The sequence below is a fragment of the Miscanthus floridulus genome, chromosome 15, assembly GCF_019320115.1.
Source record: "Miscanthus floridulus cultivar M001 chromosome 15, ASM1932011v1, whole genome shotgun sequence".
Taxonomy (NCBI): Eukaryota; Viridiplantae; Streptophyta; class Magnoliopsida; order Poales; family Poaceae; genus Miscanthus; species Miscanthus floridulus.
This window is the reverse complement of record NC_089594.1, coordinates 42,542,627-42,570,259: the sequence shown is the minus strand read 5'-3', so window position 1 is coordinate 42,570,259 and position 27,633 is coordinate 42,542,627. Positions and strand designations below refer to the sequence as shown.

At 49.5% G+C, this 27,633-nt stretch overlaps 1 pseudogene; it reads right to left on the bottom strand.

The window, feature by feature from the left end:
• The window catches only part of LOC136508263 (ABC transporter G family member 35-like), a 59,606-nt pseudogene that overhangs the window by 7,537 nt on the left and 24,436 nt on the right, over nt 1-27,633 (bottom strand).

Below are 27,633 nucleotides of genomic sequence, written 5' to 3'. Positions count from 1 at the left end.
TACTTTATTTGTTAGAATTTAAATAAACATAATTAACAAATGGCATGCCATGCTCATGAAATTGTCTAGTTGGGTTACAACTAATGAAAAACCTAGGGTTGGCTCCTACAGTTGTCACTCAACATTGCATGGGGGTAACAACAAAAATTTTGTAGCTGTGATTTTTTTTGGTGTGTGGATTTTTTGGGTTGTTACTGTCCTACCCCCTTAACGGAATCTCATCCCCGAGATTAAAGCGTAATGTAATGTTCGAAGTGGTAAGGGTAACGTAGCCGGAGGTCAGACTCTTTCTCCCATGTTGCTTCTCTCTCAGTGTGATTGCTCCATTAGATCTTGCACATAGGAATAGTTTTGCTTCGGGTCTCCTTGGTATCTCTCCCCAGAATTCGGATAGGATGTTCTTTATACTCAAGAGTATCTTGAATGTCAAGTGTATCAATTGGAACTACTTCATCAGGCACTCTCAAACACTTGCGTAGCTGTGAGACATGAAACATGGGATGTACACTTGCCAATTTCCTCAGGTAGCTCAAGTTTGTAAGCAAGCTTTCCTTTCACATGGAATCTGATAGTTCCACATAGCGGGGATACCTTGAGATAGACAAAATCTCCCACATTGAACTCAAGTTCTCTTCTTCTTTTGTCAGCATAGCTCTTGTATCGACTTTGAGCAATTCTCAAATTCTCCTTTACTTGAGCAACTCCTTCTTTGGCATCTTGAATCTTAGCAGAGTCAAAGAACGATCTTTCTCCCGGTTGAGACCACATCAAAGGTGTCTTACAAGGTCTGCCATACAGAGCTTCAAACAGCGACATCTTGATACTGGCTTGGTAGTTGTTGTTGTAAGAGAACTCTGCATAGGGTAGGCATTTCTCCCAATCAGAGCCATAATTCAGTACACTAGCGCGAATCATGTCTTCTAAGATCTGATTCACTTATTCAGTCTATCCATCTGTCTGTGGGTGATAAGCGGTACTGAAATCAAGTTTAGTTCTAATGGACTTGTGCAGGGCTTCCCAGAATCGGGACACAAACTGAGGACCACGATTAGATACAATACTAGAGGGAGCTCCATGTAGTCTGAGGATATGCTCAACATATAGATCTGCTAGTTTTTTGGCATCAGTCTTGGTCTTAACGGGTACAAAGTGAGCAATCTTGGTCAAACGATCAACAATCACCCAAATAGAGTCATTGCCTTTCTGTGAACGGAGCAATCCAACTATGAAATCCATGGATATGCTCTCCCATTTCCACTCGAGAACGTCAAGAGGCTTTAACAATCCTGTAGGCCTTTGATGTTTAGCCTTGACTCTATTACAGGTGTCACATCATGCCACATGTCCCGCAATGTCTGTCTTCATGCCTTTCCACCAAAAGTGTTTCTTCAAGTCTTGATACATCTTTGAACCTCCAGGGTGAATACAGTACTTAGAATCATGAGCTTCTGACAGAACTTCCTCTCGTAGTGCTGTATCAGAAGGTACACAGATTCTATCCTTGAACCAGATGGTTCCTTGTTCATCTTCATGGTGGTTGGTCTTATAGCCTAGTTTCATCAGACCACGGAGATACCCAATTTCTTCACAATTTTTCTGAGCTTGACGGATGCGATCTGTGAGATCATACTGTATGCGGAGCTCATTCAATAAGCCATGCGGTAGTATCTCAAGTTGGAAATCATCAATCTCTTCCTTGAGTTCAGGTGGTACGGATTCTGTGATCAAAGTGTGACAGTAACTCTTGTGACTGAGAGCATCTGCGACTACATTAGCTTTTCTCGGATGATAGTGAATTTCTAGGTCATAGTCCTTGATCAATTCTAGCCATCAGCGTTGCCTCATATTCAGATCTTCTTGAGTGACAAAGTACTTCAAGCTCTTGTGATCGGTGTAGATATCACACTTGTTGCCTATCAAGTAGTGCCTCTAGATCTTCAAAGCATGCATAACTGCTGCTAACTCAAGATCATGGGTAGGGTAACGGTTCTCATGTTCTTTCAACTGTCGGGAAGCATACGCTATCACTCTTCCATCTTGCATCAATACACAGCCAAGTCCTTGATGGGATGCATCACAATAGACCATGAAATCTTTACTGATATTAGGCAATGCTAGCACAGGAGTTGTGGTAAGCTCTGTTTCAATTCCTAGAAGCTTCGCTCGCACTTGGGCGTCCATTCGAACTCCTTGGTCTTCTTCAGAAGATTGGTCATCGGACGGGCTATCTTGGAGAAGTTTTCAATGAATCGGCGATAGTATCCAGCCAATTCCAAGAAACTTCTGACTTCTGTCACATTACGAGGTTGATCCCACTCTTTCACAGCTTCAATCTTGGCTGGGTCAACTATGACTCCTTCAGCTGATAGTACATGGCCTAGGAAGGCAACTTTCTATAGCCAAAATTCACATTTACTAAACTTTGCGTAGAGCTGATGTTGGGCTAGTTTCTCAAGCACAGTTCTCAGATGATGTCCATGTTCTTCGGCGGTGGGTGAATAGACAAGGATGTCATCAATGAATACTACCACGAACTTATCCAGTTCATCCATGAAAACCTTATTCATCATGTTCATGAAGTATGCGGGAGCATTCGTGAGTCCAAAGGACACCACGGTGAACTCATACTGCCCATACCTAGTCACAAACGCTGTCTTCAGGATGTCACTCTCTCGAATCTTCATCTGATGATAGCCAGATCTGAGATCAATCTTGGAGAAATACTTGGCACCTCGAAGATGATCAAGCAGATCAACGATTCTTGGTAGGGGGTACTTGTTCTTGATGGTGACTGCGTTCAAGTTCCGGTAATCAATACACATTCTCATTGAGCCATCCTTCTTCTTAACAAACAGAATAGGGGATCCCCAGGGTGAAGCACTGGGTCTGATATATCCCTTCGAGATGAGCTCATCAAGCTATTTCTTGAGCTCGGCCAGTTCATCAACTAACATGCGATAGGGTCTCTTGGTAATAGGTCCTATTCCCGGCAAAAGATCAATGATGAACTCTACATCACGGTCTGGTGGCATACCCGGTAATTCTTTAGGGAATACATCAGGATAGTCTTTGACCATAGGCACATCATGAACTATCTTCTCCTCTTTTTGTGATTCTGAACTCGCTGTAAGGGCACATAGGATAGAAGTGGACTTTCTGGACTGGGGTTCACATCTAATAACTTGGCCCGATGGGTGGGTCACTTGGATGTATCTAGGTGAACATGATATGATGCCTCAGTGAATGGTTAGCCAATCCATGCCTAAGATGACATCTAGGTTTGTGGAAGGTAATAGGGTTAGGTCGGCTTTAAAGATAAGACCCTCAATGGTAAGACTCATTCCCTTATAGATGTGGGTGCACTTTAGGTCTCCTAAAGGTGAACTGGTGATGATAGGCTTTCCATGTGGGGGTACAGGCAGGTCATGCTCTCGTGCAAATTTGGATGATATGTAAGAACAAGTTGCTCCAGAGTCAAATAGAACTGATGCAATATTGCCGTTAACTAAAAACATACCGTACACCATGTCAGGGGCAGCCTGTGCTTCCTCGGCGTCCAGATGGTTGAGACGTCCATGGGTAGCAGATCCCTTGAACTAAGACTTCTGAGCGGCTGAGTTCTGAGGGCACTCAGCGGCTTTGTGACCCGGCTGGCCACAAGTGAAGTAGGTGAAAGGCGTACCTCCTTTAGGGGTTGGCGCGGGTGCCATCTAGTTTCCAGTGCTTGGTGTAGGGCGGTTCTGTGCTGGGCATTCATTCGCTGAGTGGGGATGGTTGAAACGGTCCTAAGTGTTGTGGTCCTGAGCATAACGGTCCCGGGTGTAACGATCCTGAGCAGGGCAGGAGTATTTGGTGGTGTAGCCTCCACTACCCCTACTCGACCCAGGGTTGTCATCCCTATTGTGGCGAGAACGTTCCCTGGATGGTGCATCTCTGCGGAACCTCTTGCGATCACGGCCACGGAAGGACTCCTCAGGCTTACGCTTCCTCTCCCTGTACTCCTCTCCAGCTTCAGCACGGTCCTTCTCGATCTGGATGCAGCAATCCACCAGAGCACGCAGTGTGCTACTCTCAATACCGCCAAACTTCAGCTTGATGTGCGGGTTAAGTCCCTTGCGGTAATAGTACAGCTTCTCCTTCTCAGAGTTCACAACATAGGAAGGTGCATAGCGTAGAAGGTTGGTGAAATGAGTAGTGTACTCAGTCACCCTGTCCTTTCCCATCTTGATGTTGCGGAACTCCTCAGCTTTGGCCTCCATGGTACCCTTGGGAATGTGATACTCAGTGAATGCTTCGGCAAACTCATCCCATGTGATGTTGGTAGGGTCCTCATGGGAATCACTGAAACTGTCCCACCAGGTGCGTGCTGCACCTGTGAGCTGGTGTGTGGCAGCTCCAACACACTCATCGTCGGTGAAGGTGGTGAGGTCGAGCTTCTTCTCCATCTCCTTGAGCCAGTCATCGGCTACAAGCGGGTCAGGGTCGGTGCCATCATAGGTAGGTGGCCTTAGCTTCAGAAATCCTTCCAGCTTCCTTTGGAAGTCATTCTGCTGGCCTCCCTGGCGACGGTTTGCTCTGTCTACAAGAGCTGCAAGAAGCTGGGTCTGTTGTGCCATCACTTCTGCTAGGTTCAGTGGTGGTGGCGGAATATTCTCCTCAGGCGGTGGGGTATTCTCCAGGTTGAAGGGTGTCCCTCCACATCCACGGCCACGGCCTCGACCACGGTTGTTGCCACCACGCCCCCCATTTGGTTCGACTGGTTCAGGGGTGGGCGCACGTCCACGGTTCATTAGGCGATCAGATCGGCGGTTCAGCATCTGCAACACGGATCATAGGAATTTTAGTGTTTGTGCCATAAGTGCTTATAATTCAGTATGATTACATGATTTTTGACGATTTAAAGAATAACATTTATACTATCCAACATTCATTACAAAGAAGCAATAAGATCCATAAGATGCAATAAGATCCAAAACATTCATTACATGAGTTTTATTACATGGCATCATCTCCAGTAGCTACACTTGGAGACTCGCGAGAATCGTACTACGTACAGTGTCTCATATTACATCTCATAAGGGGTACAACTTATGGAAGCCACTGACATGACTCATGACCACGCAGGGTCATCTACTCTAACTCGTATACCGCAGCTGGGATACGACTGTTCTCGATCTCGATCTCCTCGTCAGACTTGTGAAGTCGGGACACGTACTTCAGGGCCTCGGCGAGCTCCTCAGTAGGCTTGGCTCTAGGTAGGGTAGGGTAGGCGTCTAGGTTGAGGCGAGTCGGGGCTAACTCAAACTCCTCTATCCTAGGCTTCGTCTTGCTGTGAATCTCCTTGGGTAGCAGATCCCACATACCCTTCATCTCCCTAAGGCGCTTCTTGTCAGACTTCTACCAAGCCTGCCATGTCCTCTCACACTTGTCCTATAGGTACTCATTCTGCCTGAGTGCCTCGATTAGGTGACCCTGGTTGCGTACGGCCTTCTTCCTGAACTCCTCTAGATCCTGAGTCATGGTCTTGTTTCGAGATTGGATTTTCAGCATATCAATCCCCTTGGACCTCTCTCTGTCTCCTCTGCGGTTGAACTCGGCCTTCTTGTCATCCAACTCTCTCTACAACTCCAAGACCTTGCTATCGAGGTAGCAGTTCCTGTTGCCTAGGTCGGCGGCTTTGTCCTATAAGTCTACGACCTCGGTTCTATGGACTTCTTCACGACGGTTGAGCTCGTCCTATAGCTTGGCAACTGTCTCAAGTAGACTAGCTCGCTCCTGTGCTCCCTGCGAGTCTTGCTCCTGGTACTCCCATAGAAGGGCCTGGTCCTAACATCTCCTCTGCTCTAGCTGGGTCACGTACCTATCCTGCTCTAGTAGGTGGATAGCCGAGACGTGAAGGCATCTGTCCTCCTTGGCAAAGATAACTCTCCCGGCTATGAAACTCTACTCACTAGGGGTAAGGCTGAGGTCGAGGGCCTAGGGAAGTAGATGGAACTCTGTCGTCTTTAGGTGCTCGTAGTGGTCCCTCATCACTCTGCAAAGTGCCTTGTGTGAGACAGCTCATAATCCCTCCTCGACTGTGTCCTCCATAGCCATCTCGGTGAAAGCTGGGATAGAAGGTACGGTAGTGCTAGCTGGGAACTCGACTGAGGTGACAACCGGTCCTTCGATTCCTCCTTCCTAAGCTGACTTCCCGGTGCAGGTGACCTTGACAAGCTCGTCAAGGACTCCTAACATGATGAGAACTCGGCAGAGGTCTGTGCAAAACCCCTGAGCTCACGTAGGTCGAAGGTAAGCTTGGCATGGTCCAGAGGTAGCGGTCCTAGAGGCGGCCATTCGACGTTCGTTGCCATCTGTAAGTTTTAAGGAAACAGGTGTTAGCAGGTCAATAAATAGATAAGCCTTACATAAAAGTAAATGCAAGGTCGGTATATAACCGAAAGAAGGGTTGTTCACGTCCTATTCTATCATTCATTTCTGAGGGTTTCGTCCTAGGGTCAAGTATGGCTCTGATACCAACTGAAACGACCTGATTTTCGTGAAGGAAAATCCATAGAGTCGAAGTGTAATAAGACCGTTGTAGATCATATTACCCAAATTCTAGTCAAATATCACATCCATACATCGTAATATTAGAGTACAAATAGTGCGGAATTACATAAATTATTACATCGCCGCATTGGCGGAATCAAAAGTAGCATTCATTCATAACAGCTTGAAGATGAGATCGCCAAACTCGAGCGTAGGAACGAACCCCTCAACCATCAAACTCCTCAGAGCTATACTCCTCAGCAGAACCTGTGTGCCAAAATTTATCAGTACGATTTGTACTGGCCACTCCCACCCTATGAGTATTGCTTTGTGGAAATTGAATGCAAGTTGGATATATTCAAAAAGGAACCTATAAGGCTAGGGTTTCCTATGTAATAGCATATCAAGTATATAGTAGTATAGTCAAGTTTTAACACCATTCCCACACACATTCCACCCCATTCCCATCCAGAGCCAGGTTTTGATCCTAGGATCGATATACCACCATCTCCACATCATCACCACATCACTACCATACCATCGCTCAGTCGACAGGCCAACTCCCTCTCGGCACTGTCTCATGGCCCGTAGCCCCTGGCTATGACCGACACTCTCTCACGGGGGAAGAAGAGAATGACTCATCTCACTATCTAGTTTAAGCGAAACCCAGGAAAGGTCTATAGCCGACAAGTTGGCACATGTATCGATCGATCAACCATACACTCTACAGAGGTTTTACATAACCACAAGATCTGCCTTCTTCGCTGACCATTGTCAACTGGGCTGATTCCGGCCGCTTGCTAGCCTAGGATAATGCCACTCTACCATTCAGCCCTGGTACACCCCAAGTTTAGTCTAGGGTGGCTGAAACTGTGAGTCATGAGCTAGGTCCTCAAGGTCTCCATGAAGTCTCGGAAGGGTGTGAGAGAATCCTCCGCGCCCCGTACCTCCTTACACTGTCCGCTATCATCCTAGCAGTAGTGGCAATATCCTACCAAGTAGTCCGGCCGTCCCGCACCATATAGGGCGAGTGGTACGTAAGGCTTCCCGGTGAATCTGAGTACTAGTAAGTCCTTAGGGATGACCAAGATAGAATGTCTTCATCAGGGTTTCCATTTACCATGCCACCACAACACCTCCCCCCTAGGCTCCTCCCATCACAGGTTCACGCCCAGGGCCACCTCATATACCATTTACCCACCACATGTATCCATTCCAAGGGTGCCCAGGTAGCACCCCGCGGCATGACTTGCCCCAGGCTCATCATATACTCCAACTTGGTCGACACAACCCTCACCCTCTACACACCCGAGTCACACACGCAGCACTCTCCCCATGGTCCAGATAACACCAGTTTCCACCATGCATTAATGTAGTATAAGTGTAGTAGAAGCATAAGCAATGAAATATAGCAGTAAGCGTGTGTCTAGCCTAATAGCAGGGTATGCAGGGGTAAGGTTGCATCAAGGTAAAGGCCATCAAGTAAGCATACTACCATGCAAGTCCTATCATAGTATGATTATAATAGTAAAGTAAAGCAATAGCAGTTCTATATTAGCCATGCGTAATAGGTGCTACGAGATTGGGTGGGATGTGGCACCTTCAGTGTAGTCGTCCCTGTACTCCTCACGGTACTCTCGATCCTCGTCTGTCTGGTTCTCCTCCGAGTCTGCAAACGATTGTATTATGGTCGGGTTAGCGACGTCTATAGAATAGCACAAAGATCAATAAAAATTCAAAAGAACCAAATGCACTCAAACATGGGTTCACTGCGTAGAGCTTGATTTTAGATGAATTTTGGTCCTGGTCTTGCATTTTTTCTGAGTTCGTATGAATTAATTATGAATTTCCAAAGTTTCAATCATTTCTGGAAATGGAAAAGGCTGAATTAATTCCGGGCTGACACGTGTCACACTGTGACTGGTCCACGTAGCTTGCTGACGCCAGCGTGATGTCAGCATGACGTCATCATCTCGGCTCCGAGCTGACAAGTGGGGTCCTGCTGACGTCATCTTGACGTCAACATGACGTCACCGACCTCATTAGTTCCGATAGGTGGGGACAGGGCTCTTGGGTCACTGACTTGTGGGTCCGGTCAAAGTCAACGTCAAGTCAACGGGTGAGTCAATGGTCAATGAATCACAGTCACTGACAGGTGGGGCCAGGGCAGCTGACGTCAGCAGCTGACGTCACCGTGACGTCATCATGACGTCACCTCGGCTGTGTTTGTTACTGATAGGTGGGACCCGCGTGACGTCGTCATGATGTCAGCATGATGTCACCTACTGACAAGTGGATCTAGAGTCTTTGTGTCGCTGACATGTGGGTCCGGTCAATCGGTCAACGTTGACCGGTCAACGGTCAACATGGACTGGGTCCGAATTGGGCCGGTTGGGCCTGGATATGGGCTGGGCTTTGGCCCACCATGTGGCATGCTGTGGCGCTGCCACGTCGTAGCCAAGGGCCTCCACTGGGCTTCGTCCACAGTTCGGCCCACACCGCGTGGCTCACGGTGGACTCGTGTTCACGATCCATGGACCGTAGCCTGGGTCTTCGGTGGACCGAGTCTATCCTCCTTCCCTTTGGCTTAGTCTACGTGCACCGGGTGCAGGCGTGCGGCCGGTGAGGGGAATCCTCTACTTCCTTCCCTGGCGTGTTCCCGCCGGTGGTGTGCTCACCAGCGAGCTCCCACAGCGGCGTTGGCGTCCAATTGAGGTGGGGAAAAGCTTCGTCAGGCCTCGGCGAATACGGTGGTGGGGTCAAGGTGGCGGCCAAGGCTTCCCAGGGCGTTGGCCACGGTGGTTGGCGGCTCGGTCATGGCGGTGCTTGCCGGCGGGGCATCTCGGGGCTGTTCTAGGGGTCCTGGTGCCCTGTTTCCTTTCAGACGGCTAGCGGGAGACAGGGTATAGCGTCGACGATGACCATAGGGCGTGGCGGAGTTCGCGCGTGGTGGTGGTGCATGACGGAGCTCCGGCTGATGGTCTGGTGCTCGTGGCCAAGGCGCTGCGGTCGGCTATCGGGGTCTCGGTCTACGCGACTATCCTCCGGGTGTCACGGTGGTGCTACGGCTACTTCCTAGTCCGGCGAGGCGGCCGGGTGCACAAGTGGTGGCCGCGCCATGACGGCGGCGTCGTGAGCGCGGCGTGCCCGTGCTCTGCTACAGCGTCTAAGGGCTAGGAGGAGGTCTCAGCAAAAGGACTCACCGAGTGGTGCTGGCGGCGTTCGGTGGTGGTGCGGTGGCGAGTCGTGTTGTCGGGGTAGGCGCTCAGGGCGGCGCTCCGGCTCCGGTGATCAGCGTCTCCGACCTCACTGCTCGCCTCCCCTCCTCCGAATTTCCCTCTTGGCCCTCTTCTCTCGGTGCGGTGCTGGCAGTTGGGCCATCGAGCGGCGGCGTCGTGGGCTGAGGAATTCCCTAGGGCGCTCTGGCGTCGCTTTATAGCCCTGAGGTCCGAGCTTCTCACATGGCGGACGGGGCGGACGGCTGACGATGCGCCGATGGCATCGAACGGTATTGCGGGCGCGGGTGGTTGGCGCAAGGGTTGCTTGGGCGCGGCGCCAAGGGGACAGGGCCAGGTGATTCGTGTGACCCCAGGCCCGCGCCTGTCGTTTTGGTCGGGACTCGGTCGGAGGAGGTGCTGGCGTGGGGAGGAAGAAGATACTGTGGCGGGGGGGGGGTGGCTGACACGTGGGGTCAGGCGGCAACGGCAGTAAGGGGAAGCAGAAGGGCGCGTGGGCATGAGCAGCGCGCAGGGCTAGCTTGCTGGGCCTGGTGCTGCCACGCGCAGGCTGGGCTGGCTAGCGGGCCGTGCAGGCCGAGCCGGCTGCGGGCTTTCTTCTTTTCTTTTCTTTTTCTGTTTTATTTTTCTTCTTCTTTGTGTGAATTCAAATTTGATTTGGAATTTGAATTCAAATCTGGTGTACCTTATTTATTCGATTTTTAGATATGAGGCCCACAACACTCTTTTATATATATTAGGAACTTTATTTAGCTATTTTGTTTAACAAAAATAGTGGTAGTTTTGTTACACAAAAATAGAAATGGTTTTAATTTTTAAGCATTTATTCTTCTGTTTGATTAATAATTACCTTGTGGTTTATTACCTTAAAGAAGTTGTAAAGCAATTGGAAATCCAAATCACAATTTGAGTTAACAATGTATGCATTACTTTATTTGTTAGAATTTAAATAAACATAATTAACAAATGACATGCCATGCTCATGAAATTGTCTAGTTGGGTTACAACTAATGAAAAACCTAGGGTTGGCTCTTACAGTTGTCACTCAACATTGCATGGGGGTAACAACAAAAATTTTGTAGCTGTGTTTTTTTTTGGTGTGTGGATTTTTGGGTTGTTACATCTAGCATGAGAGCAGACACGTCCTTTGGCAGGGCGTGCGCAGCCTCGACGCGGCGGCTCCATAGCAACACCTCGCTGCACTCTCCGCCGACGCCCAGCAGCTACTGATGGACTTGTTGCTGCAGCAGCAGAGCGCAGTCTTCGACGAGCCCACAGGGCTCCCACCGCACGGCACAGTCCCTCGTCGACGAGTTCCGCACCCTCTACCCTGCCTTCTAGCTCGAGGACGAGCTGTTTACGTAGGCGGGGCGAGATGTTATGACCGGCACCCATTATACAAGGTGTAGGCCCATGTTATGGCAAGTGGAGCCGGCCCAGGGGCTACACGGTACTGTAGCATGCGGTACTGTAGTGCGTGAAGATTAGATTGGTTTGGTTTGTTAGGAAAGAGATATGTTAGATTGATTTGGTTAGGATATTTCCTTAGGGGTCAAGTCAGTCATCTCTATAAAAAGAGAACCCTGTATCAGTTATAATCAAGCAGAAACAAAAATTGTTTCCGGCTTCCTGAAGGGAGCCGAGATTTCCTAACCCTAACCGCCTCCTGCTGTGTCTCGAGTGAACAGTGCCGCCGCTATTGTAGCACCATGGGAATTCTAGGGCAATAGCAGCTGCCGCCGCGCTCTCGCCGCCACGGCCCCTCGCCGGCGTCGAGAGTACAGACCACGTCCTCCTCTCTTCCACCCCTATAACCTACGCAGGAATACCGGTAGGGCATCTAGTCCTATCACCTATGAAAGTAGATGATCCATGGTTAAACTCAAGGGGAAAGAGTAAATTATTATAACATTAGATGATCCAGTCACTCACATGTAGAGTTCAGACTTCTTGTATATGTCCCTGAAATCAACATCTAGAGTCTGTTCCTGAGAAATTGTTGTCACTTCCAACATCCATGTTGCTGCATTATAACCATCTCCAATTTTGCTGACTCCTTGTATCCCCTAAAAATGTCAAACCGTACGAATTATTAGTAATTAGTTTTTTTTAGAGAACAGGAGGGACCGGAGGACAGCCCCTACTGAGATGCATTAATCAAACTAAACAAAAGCAGTACAAAGCCAACACAAGGTCTCAAGAGACAAAAAAGGAAACAAAAAAGATATGACAAATTAGTTGTCTTTTCCCCTAAAAATGTGGAACCATGAGAAATTATTAGTTACTATACATCAAAACTGATTACAAGTTCTACAGTGGTGCAAAAAATATGGACCATCCATTGGTAGAGATTGAACAGTGAAAAAATAGAAGGTACTAAAAGAAAAATGATGGAAAGTACCAAATAAGTGGGGACAGTTCTATAAAATGCATAGGACCAGTACCTATATTAATATTTTCTAAAAATAAAGGGTAACTAGGTAATTTTACTGTATATTTCGTAGGACCAATCTGCATTATATCTGCTACGGTTTAGGCGCTTTGGGCCACCAAGACCCATGCTTTTTCGCTTTCTTTGTTTCCTGCTGTCTCTCCTCTTCCATAGGTGGGACACTTCATTTTCTTTTTTTCTTAGGGAAAATTAACTATTATGCCCTTAAGCCCAAAAATTTAACTTTACTAATGTTCTTTCCAACCACGGTATTAAAAGTTCAAAAACCGATACAACCGAGAGTCTAAATATTCTAGATTTTGTTTTGCATAGTATTTATGCATGTATCAATTAAATCATCAGAATTTACGGAAAGATTACAAGAAACTCGAGTACCATACCCCTTCTTGGCTTCGGTGTATGAAAGGTTACCTTAGTTGAATTCTCATCAATTTTCATTCATGATTCCAGCAGACATGGTGAAGACCAGAGTTCTACCATTAGTAATGATATTATAGTGGTAAATTAACATTATCAATATCCATTCTCAATATACAACTGGAGTAAAAGAACCATGAATTTATTTGGTATTATTGTGGTAGTTATCTTTTGATTAGATGGCTGTAGTAGAAGATATGGTATATATTGTATTTTATACACTGAAGTACTACCAACAAATCATTTTATTCGATCAAATCAGCCTACAAGGCGTTTTTTACTGGGACCATCATTTTTGCACCTTGGAAGCGGGTTTGGAAATCTTGGGCCCCTCTCTGTTGCAAATTCTTTATTTGGTTGGCGATTAAGGGCCGCTGTTGGACAGCTGACCGCCTTGCAAAAAGAGGACTTCCTCACCCGTCTGTTTGTCCCCTATGTGATCATGCTGATGAAACAATACAGCATACCCTGGTTGCTTGTGTTTTCGCAAGGCAGGTTTGGACAGCTATCTTTCATGTGTTGGGCTTGCTTCCCCTTGCACGGTTGCACCGAAGCTAGAGGATTCTCGTTTTCCTAGCTGGTGGTGCAAAACAATCAAGGCTGCACCAAAAGAGACGAGGGACTGAATTCACTCATCGTTCTGGTTGCCTGGGAGTTGTGGAAGCATAGGAATGCTTGTGTCGGTGAGGGTGCTAGTCCCTGTGTCCAAAGAGTTTTTTATCTTTAGTTTCTGAAGAGTGTATGTTATGGTGTTGGGCTGGAGCTAAGGCTCTGCAACAGCTTCTTAGGCTATCCACACCGGGCACCACTAAACAGCCCTGCAGCACGTGGTGGCGTACCGCGCGCTCGCACCGTGCGCCTGCAAACGGCTCTGCAGCACGCGTGCGCGCCTGCCCACCGCTACTTCCAGCGTACCGGCCGCACAACACGCTAAACACTGTAGCGGAGAGAGAGAGTTGGTGAGAGAGAGAGAAAGGGGAAGGAGGGGAATAAAATATGGAATAGCGGGTATAGAGTATGGAATAGAGATAACATGGGTGCGGAAGAAATGAATATATAGTAGAGAATCTCGATGACTAAGATAGAATATTCCTTTTAGAGTATGGAAATAGAGGTTGACGAGTGCGGATAGCCTTAGTAGGTTGCTACCTTTAGCTGTTTAGGCGTTTCTTGGGCAGTGGTCGTCTGTTTTTCTTAGTGTGTGGCGCTAAGAGTCTCGTATTTGGTTCTTGGAGGAGCAGGTCCTGCCTCTACTCCGTTATTTTTATTATCTTCTTAATGAAATGACACGTAGCTCTCCTGCGTCGTTCGAGAAAAGAAAGTACTACCAATAACTAGCGATCGACTATATGTGGTACCCAGGTCATGCTGCTAAAGGCTACAGTTTGACACCTACAAACAGACTCTGATTACCTTGTACATGCACAGCATAGGCTACAGCCAGAAAAATTGTAACCCACACAAATATTTTTGGTTTCCAGTAGCGAGGACACAGTCTATTAAGTATTAACTATAATTTCAATGCCCACCTTTATATGGATTATGATGTATGGTCCAATTTAGTTTCAAATGTACTTCTATTCATACATTCTTTATATGGTACAGTACCAAAAATCATGAGATTATCATGGCTATATTGAACCGGAGACCTTGACACAAACAGCATAAAAGATTAGATAATCAATATCTCTACATTTGTTCTGATTAATATGAAATTTTTAGCGTTTACACCTTTTACCTTGATTAATGTGTGAATTTCTAGGCACCCTAGGATTTAAGTAAGGCCTTCTAGTATATTGGTTAGTTATTAAGAAAAATAGATGATATCATTGACAAACCCATTGAAATTACATCAGGAATATACAGGCTCCGCAATGTAACTTTACCTCGAAATACTTTATAAGTTCAGAAGAATGATGGCCTAATGGACCAACATAGATCTCTTCTCCTCCTCGCTTCATTAGGAAAAGCTGCAAGCATTCATGAACAATGTTTTAGTTAAGGAAAAGCTGCAGCCAAATGTGTCATGTACGGGCGTACGTACAGCCGTACGCGACGCGCCCGCGATGTACGCCGTCGTGCCGAACGCACAGCACGCGCAGGAGATGGCCACGAGGAGGCCCAGGACTCGGTCACCTCACGTGGCTAAGAAGGAAATTAGAAATAGCTTTCTATTTTAAGTACCTTAATTATAGGAGTCTTAGTTAGTTGGTTGAGGCCGTGACCTTATATATATTGTAACCGCACGTTGGTTTTGGGAATTTTTAAGCAAGATCAATTACCCTAATCTCTCTCTCTCTCGCTCTCAAGCCCGAGCCGCCGTGAGGGGCATAACCTCCGCGATCGGAAGACAACGGCACGAGACTACGAACTCCGTAGTCGAGGGCCGCCTACCCTAGATCACCAGGCCCTTGACAACCTGGTATCAGGTTCCCGACGATCCTCGCCCGCCGCCTCCAGCCAAGCCTCCACCGCCGCCGCCGCCAACGCCCACCACAGCCCCACCTCCCCATCGTCCCCCGTCTCTGCCGCTTCGATCAACATGACGGAGCCCCAACAGCCCACTCTCGCCGACCTCCTGAAGGCCATGGAGACGCTCACGTCGGATGTGACCACAATGAAGGCCGACATGGCGGCCATGAAGGAAAGGTCCTCGTCGTCGTCCGGCAGCGGCGGCGCTCGTCGTGCGGAGGGACCGCGCGAGTAGGAGTTCCACCCGAAGCACAAGAAGTGGGATTTCCCCCGCTTCGACGGCACGTCCGACCCGATGCTCTTCCTCAACAAGTGCGACGCCTACTTCCGTCAACACCGAACCATGGCGGAGGAGCGCATGCTCATGGCGTCCTATCATCTGGACGACGCCGCGCAGCTGTGGTTCATCCAGCTGCAGGACGACGACGGCACGCCGAATTGGGGGCGCTTCAAGGATCTCTTGAATCTGAGGTTCGGACCCCCCCTCCGCTCCGCTCCGATGTTCGAGCTCTCCGAGTGCCGCCGCACCGGGACCGTGGAGGAATACTCCAACCAGTTCCAGGCGCTCCTACCGCGCGCAGGCCGGCTCGACGAGGATCAACGCATCCAGCTCTACACCGGCGGCCTCCTTCCGCCGCTCAGCCACGCCGTCCGCCTTCATCACCCGAAGACTCTCACCGCCGCCATGAGTCTGGCACGCCAAGTGGAGTTGATGGAGAGCGAGCGGCCGGCGCCGCACCCACCAAGGGGGGCTCCGCGCGGCCCGCCCCCACCCGCGCCCCGGGCGGCTCTACCAGCGCCGCCGCCTCTACTGGCGCTCCCGGCCCCTCCGGCGGCTGCACAGCAGGGCCGCGCCGAGGGTGGCCAACGCTGCCTCACTCCAGACGAGATGGCGGAACGGCGCCGCCAAGGTTTGTGCTTCAATTGTAATGAGAAGTACTCACGTGGTCATAATAGGTTCTGTCGCCGCATCTTCTTCCTTGACGGCGTGGAGATCGACGACCCCGACGGCGACGCTGCTGCCGCGGCAGAGGACGGGGCGATGGAGGCTCCCGTCTTCTCCCTTCATGCCGTGGCGGGCGTGACCGTGGGTGCCCCCATCCTGCTTCAGGTCACCCTGGGCACCACGACGCTTATCGCCCTGGTGGACACGGGGTCCACGCACAACTTCATCGGCGAGGCGGCCGCGCACCGCACCGGGCTCACCATCCTTCCCCGTCCACGGCTCACTGCCACAGTCGCCAATGGTGAGAAGGTGGCCTGCCCCGGCGTTCTCCGGCAGGCGGCTATCTCCATCGAGGGCATGACGTTCGACGTCGACTTATACGTCATGTCCCTTGCCGGCTACGACATGATACTGGGCACCCAGTGGATGGCCGTCCTAGGACGGATCGCATGGGATGTCGCCACCCACACCCTGTCTTTCGAGCATGCGGGGCGCTCCATCTGCTGGACCGGCGTGGCCTCCACCGCAACGCCGCCGGTCCACGCCGCGACCACGGACGGCTCGCTCCTGGAGCACCTCCTGGATTCCTTTGGTGATGTGTTCGCGGAGCCCTCGGGGTTGCCTCCGCCGCGCAGCCGCGACCACCCCATTATCCTCAAGCCCGGCGCGGCTCCGGTGGCGGTCCGGCCCTATCGCTACCCGGCGGCCCACAAGGACGAGCTCGAGCGCCAGTGCAACTCCATGATCGCGCAAGGCATTGTCCGCCGCAGCAACTCCGCTTTCTCATCGCCGGCACTCCTTGTCAAGAAAGCGGACGGCGCGTGGCGATTTTGCATCGACTATCGCGTGTTGAACGCTCTCACCGTTAAAGATGCATTCTCGATCCCCGTGGTGGAGGAGTTGCTCGACGAGCTCAAGGGAGCGCGCTTCTTCACCAAACTCGACCTCCGTTCTGGCTACCACCAAGTTCGCATGAGACCGGAGGATGTCCACAAGACGGCGTTCCACATGCATGACGGCTTATATGAGTTCTTGGTGATGCCGTTCGGCTTGTGCAACGCGCCGGCAACATTCCAGTCGTTGATGAACGACGTGTTGCACCCCTTCCTTCGCCGGTTTGTGCTCGTTTTCTTCGATGATATTCTTATTTACAGCAGCTCTTGGGCGGATCACCTCCGACACCTCTGCGCCGTGCTGTCCGAGCTTCGCCACCACCGCCTCTTTGTCAAGCGCTCCAAGTGCGCGTTCAGCGTCGCGTCGGTCTCCTACCTCGGCCACATCATCTCCGAGCAGGGCGTGGCCATGGATCCGGCCAAGGTGCAGGCCGTCCTTGACTGGCCGGTGCCCCGGTCGGCGCGCGCGGTCCGCGGCTTCCTCGGCCTGGCGGGCTACTATCGCCGCTTCGTCCTCAACTACGGCGCCATCGCCGCCCCCCTGACAGCGCTGCTCAAGAAAGATGGCTTCTCATGGTCGGAGGAGGCGGCTGCGGCATTCACGGCCCTCAAAGCCGCCGTGACTTCGGCGCCGGTGCTCGCGTTGCCGGATTTCACCCGCCCATTCATCGTCGAGTGCGATGCGTTGACGCATGGGTTTGGCGCAGTGCTGCTCCAAGACAAGCATCCCCTGGTGAAAGGATCAAGATGCCCAAGAGGGGGGGGGGTGAATTGGGCTAATTCTAAATTTTCTTGCAATAATCAAATCCTACGGATAGCCCAATTAATCTCTTGTGCCTAGAAAAGTGTTTATATCAAACTAATGCACAACAACCTCGCAACCTAAGTTCTAAACTTACTCTAGCAAGCAATTCTATGGATGTAAAAACAAGTATTGAATTGCTCAAAGTAAATGCTCAAAGTAAGTGCTCAAAGTAAATAGAGAGAGAAAGGAACGCGGCGATGTTTTGCCGAGGTATCGGAGAGTCGCCACTCCCCACTAGTCCTCGTTGGAGCACCCGCGCAAGGGTGTAGCTCCCCCTTGATCCGCGCAAGGATCAAGTGCTCTTTACGGATTGATTCTTCGACACTCCGTCGCGGCGAATCACCCAAAGCCGCTCACAACTTGAGTTGGGTCACCCACAAGCTCCGCCGGGTGAACACCAAACTCCCAATCACCACCAAGCCGTCTAGGTGATGGCGATCACCAAGAGTAACAAGCACGAACTCTCACTTGACCATGCGAAGCCTAATGAGAAGATGGATGCACACTTTGCTACTCTTGAATTGCTAGTGAGGCTACTCTCTTGGATTCTCAAATCACAAACACCTCACTAGGACCTTGCTCTTCTTGGCACTCACAAACGTGTTTCTCAGCTGTTGGAATGAGCAAAAGATACTCCACTCACGAGTGGACCTTCTATTTATAAGCCAGCCTGAAAAATGAACCGTTATGAGCTTCTGCGGGACGACCGGACGCTCCGATCGTGATGACCGGACGCTCTGGTCAGTTCAACCCGCGAACCAGTATTAAAGAGTCGACCGGACGCTGGCAGGGTCCGGTCAGCACTGATCGGACGCGTCCGGTCGCATAAAACCCTTATTGGAACCTTACTGGACTCGACCGGACACTGAACCCTCAGGGTCCGGTCAGCACTGACCGGACGCGTCCGGTCACTCTTTCCCAAGTCTGGACCCTTACTGGAGTCGATCGGACGCTGGTCCTCAGCGTCCGGTCACATCAGACTTGTTCACCTCAGTCAAATGAACTGACCGGACCCTGCGGCTAGCGTCCGGTCGCACCGAAGCCAGCGTCCGGTCAGTGTTTGACCCTCCATTCACTTCCAACTTCCGAATATATGTGAATGAATTTTGCTCCAAAAGATCTTAGGCATTCATAGGAGCTACCTAGAGCTAGTTTAAACAAGTGTGCACCACACCTAACTCACTAGACTTAACTAGGTCAAGCTACCCGTTCATACCCCCCTTCATAGTACGGCCAAAGGAAAAACAAAGTCCTAAACTACTCTAAGTGTCTCTCCAACTTCAATTGACACTTAGAACTAGTTATCCTTAACCTTGTCGTCCATCCTTTGAAAACCGAAACGATTTCCATCGTAGGGGCATGACAACCTCAATTGCCCAATCGATCTCCATTACCATGACCTAACTTAATTGCCTCTGCAAAACACACGTTAGTCATAGTAATCTTGTATTGACATCAATCACCGAAATCCAACTAGGGGCCTAGATGCTTTCAATCTCCCCCTTTTTGGTGATTGATGACAACACCACCTCGAGTATGTTATGGAGTGAGGTTTTTTTTGACGGGCTTGGTTCATATAAGCTTTTGTCAATAAGAACAAAAGAGTTAGTCAAGCTTATATGACCCAAGCCAACACAATGTACTCAAAGAATATGGATTAAGCATGAGTACAAATAACAAAGCTCATTTGCTTCAAAGTATAAACGCGGAAGCAAAATCAAATGAGCATCACACAAGTGATATGACATATAGATAAAGCAAAGTAGAAGTCACACATGTCAAATATCACAATCACGTAGATAGCACTATCACATATATATAATAGTATGCATGAAAGTAAATACACGAATGCATAAGTAATAGTGTATCACACAAATAAAACTCCAAATGTATATAATAAGCTAATACTAGATAACTAGCTCCCCCTAAAACTCGCTCCCCCTAAGTCTACATACTCAAACCCTCTCCCCCTTTGGCGTCAAACACCAAAACCTAGGGGTCGGACGGCGGGGCTGCAGCGGACGAGTCGGGCGCTGAAGTACGTGGAGCAAGATGGAACTGGGCGCCATCATCATCTGACCCTGAGCTCTGAACTGACTGACCCTCTGAAGCAGGAAGTGTCGCTGAAACGGTCTGGGTCTGAGCTGGGGCTGGTGCTGCCTGTGAAGCTACAAGTATGTCTGTCGTAGGATCTGACGAGGCGACAGACGAGGGGAGCCTCTGAGTAGTCATGATAGCTGGAGCTGCTGTAGACGGACCGGCAGCATGCATGTGAGGCGGAGTAGGCATGCCGGTCAACTCACTGAATGATGCTCCAAGACTCCTGGAGACTGACGACTCAGGCACGAATAGTGAGGAAGTCTGCTCTGGTGAGAAACCCGTGTGATAAGGAGTGAACTGCGGGGCTACACCAGGTGAGGCTAACCACTGGGACACCTGTACAGGAGGTGAAGGAAACTGAGCTGGAGGCTGTCCCTGACTCTGAAGCCCACTGGGCTGTACTGCTGGAGTCGTCGAAGTGGTGGGAGGCTGTGCAAGCTGGGGCGAAGGCTGTGGCAGTGGGACCCCAATAGCTGTCACTACATGCTGCATGAATCCCATGAGCTGCTGCTGCATAAGTAACTGCTGGTGCTGAAGAAGCTGCTGCTGCCGCTGAAACTCGTCCTGACGAGCCTGAAACTGTGCGAAGTTGGCAGCTGTCTCCTGTGCCTGTCGTGTCTGATCCTGCTGCATCCGCTCAAGAATAGCAATGAGAGCGGGGTCTGTCTGTGGAGCAGGTGGAGCAGAACTGGAGCTACCTGCCTCTGCATCGTGTCTGCGTGGAGGCATCTGAGGTATAGGCTGGTAGTCGTCGTCAGAGCTGTCACTGTACTCACTCACCTCCTGCTGTGCCTCTAGCTCCTCCTCCTCAGTGGCTGCAATCCCTCTGATGATCTCATCCTGCTGAGCTGCAGACTCTGGCACGTCGGGGTGACGACTAGGCTGACTGGGTGCCTGAGGAGTGGCGTGTCTGATCCTCTGTGACAGGTTGTAAGCCGGGAACTCTGTAGTGGCACCTGTATACTCATCCATCATGCCAGGGGGTTTATCAAGCACAACCCTGCGGATGAGGAACGTGATCCAGTGAGGTGAGCATAGGGAAGCTGCCTGCGACCCTTGAATCCCTCAGCTATAGTATCCTCCATCTCTGAAAGAAGGAGGTCCCAGATGTCAAACACTGTCATCTGCATGATGGCATTGAGAAGCCAGAGCTATAAGCGAGTCAGGCCCTCCCTGTATCCCAACCTGGGAAGCAGTGTCCTCCTGATGATGGCCTCTAGTATCCTCGCTGTAGGAGTCAAGTCACTGGGGTTCCTGCTCGACCCCTCTCCAAACGGCTCCTTGAAGCAATGCCGCACTAAATCTGTAGGGGGCACCTGCCCTCGATGAGGACGCCTGGGAGGCTCCTGATGTCCATAGCACACCTCATGCATCTTTACAGGCTGCTCCTGTAGCCTCAGTATCTCCCTGGCTCTGCCACTAGTCACTCTGTAGTCTTTGCCTTTGAAAGCAAAGTGAATGAATCTGTGATGAGGATCAATGTAGAGCGAGGCATAAAACTGACGGACCCAAGATGGTACATATATGCCCGTCCATCCAATCAAATCTGTCAGTCCTGGCAAATATGATAAGTATTGCCGAATGCTCTCTCCGGCTGCTGCCACAATGGACTCTATCTGACAGACCCTCTGTGATCTGAACACTGCCCCACTGTTAAGATATGCATTGTAGAAATCCTCATGCAGTGGCGTGTAGAACCCCTCAGCTGCTCTCTCATCCCTCCTCGGAGGAAACCAAACCTCAAACTCAACAAACCGCAGCTACTGAACCTGCCTGGCTGTAGCGGCCCTCAAGTCGAGGTGAACCACTGGAGGCGGACCCTGTGGTCTGGGCGGAGGGCGTGAACCCCTGCGCTGTGTAACTGGCCTCGGTGGAACTGCAGCACTGGTACGACTCGAGCGGCGTAGCTGAGGTGCCGGCTCGGTCTCCTGACTCTCCTGAGTCTCCTGGGCTGGCTGAGGCTCTGCTGGTGGGGGCTGCTGCTGTGCTGACGGACCCTCCTCAATGGCGACCCGTCGTCCTGCAAACGTGGCAGTCCCAGCTGGACTACCGTGACGACGCTCAACCTCCTCAATCGCAGCTCTCAGTGCTGGTGAAACCGGCTGATCTGCAATGACAACTCCGCTGCGGGTTCCACCTCTCTCGGCACGCTCTGCGGCCTCTGCAACAGCTGCTGCTCTCGCTGTCTCAGCGTCGGGGTACTTGCGCTTCTTGGATGTCAGCTGCTTGGTTGACTTGCCCTTAGATCCGGCTGGCTGACGAGGCGGGGGCCTCCGATCATCATCACCTGGGCCACCACCAACATTCTTGGTGCGAGCCATCTGAACTAACAAGATGGTGAACTGCCGCTGATGAAGATCAACTGTCAAACTGCCGCTTTCGAGGCTTGGCCTCGATCCTTACTCGCGAGCTTAGCTCCGAGATGACTACCAACTGCCAGACGAAACACAACGGAACCGACTCGCTGCACGATAGAATAGATAGATATACAAATAAATACTATATGTCTAATAGATACGAAACCCTATTAGAGAAAGCAATGTAGATGCGAATTTGAATCGAATGGTTTTCTACCTGACGATCAGCGAACCGAGAAGAGATAAGATGTCACGCGGGGGATCTCGGAACCGGCTAGGGTTAGGTCAAACGCCCTGGATGCAATGGGGAATCAGTGAATTTAGAAATTGATCTAGGTTACAATTGGAGATCAAGATTGAAACACAAAAACTTGCCATACCAATCGATGGGAGGAAAGGGCAAAAGTACTTGGCGAAGACCGGCAGCCTTGGCAACGATTGACCGGCGAGCTTGGGCGCAAGGAGGCTGTGGCGCAACGGTGCGGCGGCTCGGGCTAGGGCATGGCGGCGGCTTGGGATAGGTCACGGAAGAGGAAAGGCTCGGATAAATAATCCCCCAAACACGATAGAAAAGGAAACCGAAAAGAGTTTTGAAGTCGCCCGAGATCCACTGACCGGACGCTCCGGTGGTAGCGACCGGACGCTACCACCCAGCGTCCGGTCGATTTCAGAGAGGTCCAAATCCTCTGAAATCGCGACCGGACGCGTCCGGTGGTCCATGACCGGACGCAGGCAGGGTCCGGTCAGTACAACTTGATCATCCTTCGATCGACCGGACGCTGAACCCTTCCTGACCGGACGCACAGACGCAGCGTCCGGTCACTCCTTCAACAGCAGTTCACCTCCTGTGAACTGACCGGACGCTGGACAGCAGCGTCCGGTGCACCTTTTCTAGCAATCCTTCAACATTCCTTCGCGCTACCTATTCCCAATCAAGTCCCAACTTGAATAAGATCCAAATAAACACCAATTGGGACTGATGTGAGTGACCTCTCTCAAACCCTCATATTTTTCAAAATATTTTGCCTTAGGCTATAATTCTTTTTAAGAAAATAGGCAACAAGAGGGCAAATGGAACAAAACGACAAAACAACATTCATGCATATGTAATACTTGTAAGTAAATCTAGTTGCTTGTCAAGTTTGATCCAAGGTTAAGCTTCTTCACACGCTTTTCGGCGGTTATCTTAACCATGTTAGACAAGCCCTATATGCATTGCCACAAATTAAACATGTTGTATATTACAATGAATGCAAGGGACAACACAAGCTCAATTTTTAGTGAAGTTACTAAAATCAAGTACATTGAGCTCATTCCGCAATCTACAAAATGTAGCTTCATCTAGCGGTTTAGTGAAGATATCCGCTAATTGATCTTCGGATCTTACACCTTCTAGTGATATATCATTTTTAGCTACATGATCTCTTAGAAAGTGATGGCGGATATCTATATGCTTGGTGCGAGAGTGTTGAACCGGATTATTTGCAAGTTTTACCGCACTTTCATTGTCGCACAGAAGAGGTACTTTCTCTAGAACTACTCCATAGTCTAGTAAAGTTTGTTTCATGTATAATATTTGTGCACAACAAGCACCCGCGGCAATGTATTCCGCTTCGGCGGTGGACAAAGCCACACTATTTTGTTTCTTGGAGGACCAAGACACAAGTGATCTACCAAGCAAATGGCACCCTCCGGATGTGCTCTTTCTATCAACTTTGCATCCGGCGTAATCTGAATCAGAATAGCCAATTAATTCAAATAAAGCTCCTTTGGGATACCAAAGGCCAATGCTTGGTGTGTGCTTAAGATACCTAAGGATTCTTTTTACGACAATTAAATGTGTTTCCTTAGGACTAGCTTGAAATCTAGCACACATACACACACTAAACATGATGTCGGGCCTAGATGCAGTTAAATATAACAAGCTACCAATCATGGAACGGTAGAGAGTTTGATCAACCGAGTTACCTCCCTCATCTAGGTCGAGATGTCCATTGGTAGGCATTGGGGTCTTGATTGGCTTACATTCATCCATCTTGAATCTCTTGAGAAGATCTTTTGTGTATTTCTCTTGAGAGATGAAGATGCCTTCTTTCATTTGCTTTACTTGAAAACCAAGAAAGAATATAAGCTCACCAATCATTGACATCTCGAACTCCTTGGACATCAATTAGCATGATTTGAGAAACATACCAAGTGTCTAGCTATCATCCTATGCATGCTAGTTATCAAATCATCATCCAAGTTCTACAACTAGCATACACCACACAAGCATGCATATTGGATTTAAAAAACTTATGCAATGCGAGCAAGCTCATGAACTTTGATTGATTGCATTTGATATGTGCATATTCATGTGCTTGCTTGCATTGCATAAGTTTTTTAAATCCAATATGCATGCTTGTGTGGTGTATGCTAGTTGTAGAACTTGGATGATGATTTGATAACTAGCATGCATAGGATGATAGCTAGACACTTGGTATGTTTCTCAAATCATGCTAGTACCCTACTTTTAATGTTGATCTCTTGAGGTATCTAGTGCTTTGTATTTCCAAGTGTTATCTAGCTAACCATGGTGCTAAGGATGAACTTAAAGGTGCAACTCCGATTAGTACACGCTTCAAAGGTTTATTCTATACACCTTAGCATCATTTTGTAGTATTTACTCTCCCACAATTTCAATCTATGCATATGTGCAAGCTTCAAATTAAATACTCTAGCACATATGTAGGGGAAGCTAATACTACCATTTCAGGTTTGTGGTACTTGTCCAAAATCATTTTCACATGGTAAAATTGCTTGGGCAAGCAACATGAATCCAAAAGAGCTTAATTTATATATCTTTGTAGAGTTGTCATCAATTACCAAAAAGGGGGAGATTGAAAGGTCCTTGTTTGGTTTTGGTAATTGAGTGACAACTTAGGCGGACTAATTGTGTTTATGTGAGATACACAGGTGATTAGTCCACAGGTACATGTGTGTGAGCAACATATGCCATGAAGGTGAAAATGGCTTGGAGATGTTGCAAAGCTCACACATGTGATGATGAAGGAGCTTAAATGCACATGAGACATGACATTGAGTCATGTGATCAAGGTGGAGAAGATCAAGACAAGACTTGGCTTGATGGACCGGTTGCAAGCGTGAAGGGCAAGTCAAAGGCTTTGGAGTGATGGACCGCGTGGCGGTGAAGCTTGAGCAAGACTTGGCGCCGATGGACGATGGCAACGGTGAAGAGCAAGTGAAGTCAAGATCGATGAACCAATATGATCATGTGATGATATGAAGTGGATCATATCATTGTTGATCGTGTTGGTGCATGTGTTGCATCGACATTGGAGGAGATGGAATGGAATGCGCAAGGCAAAGGTATAACCTAGGGCATTTCATTTCACCGGTCATAGGTGTGTAGAGAAGTTTATGACCGGGTTTAGGATAGATGGCCGTACTATCAAGAGGGGCAAACTTGTTTGCATATCGGTCATCTAGTGCCACTCGAGTGATCTAACTTTGCATTGTCGCTAGGATCGAGTGGCGTGGCAAGTTGAGTGGCTAACATCCTTTGGGAAATGATTGTGAAATGCTAACACACATACACATGGTGGTGTACACTTGGTGGTGTTGGCACATTTACAAAGGAGGTGGTGTTTGTAGGGGTGAGATGGGTTTCGAGTGATCTACTACGCAAGCTCGGCGGGATTCGGCGCTTTCGGGAAAATGGAATGCCTATTTTCTACTGCACCGGATGCAAATTCTTGGTGGTTAGCTCATTGGACCAAGGGTGAAGAAGATAGAGGAGAAAGGAATTCGGTCTCACTGTTTAACAGTGACCGGACGCTGAGTCCGAAACGACCGGACGCACTGTTTAACAGTGACCGGACGCTGAGTCCGAAACGACCGGACGCTGAAGTGGTGCGTCTGGTCAGGCTGTCGGTCGGCACAGTGCTTAGGGTTAAGCACCGGACGCTGGGCTGTGTCCGGTCGAGTTGACCGGACGCGTCCGGTCATGCTCGGGAGCTTACTGGAAATGACCGGACGCTGAGGGTCCAGCGTCCGGTCAGTTGAAGTGCTGCGTCCGGTCGGCAGATGACCGTTGGGATCGGAAGATGACCGTTGAACGCAGGGGACACGTGGCGAGTATCGCGTGACCGGACGCTGAGGTCCAGCGTCCGGTCGATCGGACCGGAGCGTCCGGTCGGCCCGAGTTTTGCCCAGTGAAGGGGTAACGGCTCTATTTGCCCATGGGGTTATAAATAGAGGCCATGGCCGGCCTTGGGCCGGCAGCTGAGCACACTAGAGCCTTGGTGGCTTGTGTAGTAGTGCTTGGGAGCCCTCCATCTCACACATACATGATAGTGTTCATCCGATAGTGTGAGAGAGCGATTCTAGTGCGATTGCATCGTGAGATTGCATCGAGTGGCACTAGGTGATCGTGTTGCAAGCCGGTGGTGCTTGTTACTCTTGGAGGTTGCCACCTCCTAGACGGCTTGGTGGTGGTCTCCATCGAAGCCCGCAAGAAGATTGTGCGGAGCTCCGGAGAAGAGCTTGTGAGGGGTACTTGTGCTCGCCCCGCGGGAGCCGCGAAGAGCAACTCTAGTAAAGCGTGTCATTGAGCTACCCTCACTAAGGGGTGGGTTCTTGCGGCGCCCGGCGTGCGGGCTTAGCGGGTGATGCTAATTAGCCGCCGAACCACCAAGTGAGCGGTCGACACAACGGGGACTAGCGTGTTGGCAAACACGTGAACCTCGGGAGAAAAATCATCGTGTCTACCTTGTTCTTCCCGTTGGTTTGCATCTCCATTACACAAGCTTGCAATTACTTTTATATATATTAAGTTTGTGTAGTTGCTCTTGTAATTAGATAGCTTGTGTAGCTTGCTAATTACCTTCTAGCTTGTGTAGCATAGAAGTAGCTCCCTTGCGTGGCTAATTTGGTTTTAGTAACCTTGTTAGTCACATTGCTTAGTTTGTGTAGCTAAGTATTTGCGCTCTCTAATTAGGCATTAGTTGCCTTGTTATTGAGCATTGCTAGTGAGCTTAGTTAGCTTTGTGCTTTTGCTTACTAGCATGTGTAGGAGCTCCCTCATTGCATAAAGTACTAGTGGCATAGGTTTGTGTGACCTTGCACCTAGAATTGATTAGGAGAGCTCTAGCTAGCCCAGCACCTTTGTTGCATAATTGTTATCTTTGCAAGGTGCTAGTGAACATACATTGAGGGGTATAGTCTTGGCTAGACCGATAGTTTTAATTCCGCAATTATATCGGTTAGCCGACGCGATTAATTTTAGAAAAAGACTATTCACCCCCCCTCTAGTCCGCCATCTCGACCCTTCACCTGGCATACTTCAGCAAGCCCATTGCACCCCGACACCGCTCCCTCGCCGCATACAAGCGGGAGTTGATTGGCCTGGTGCACGCCGTCCGC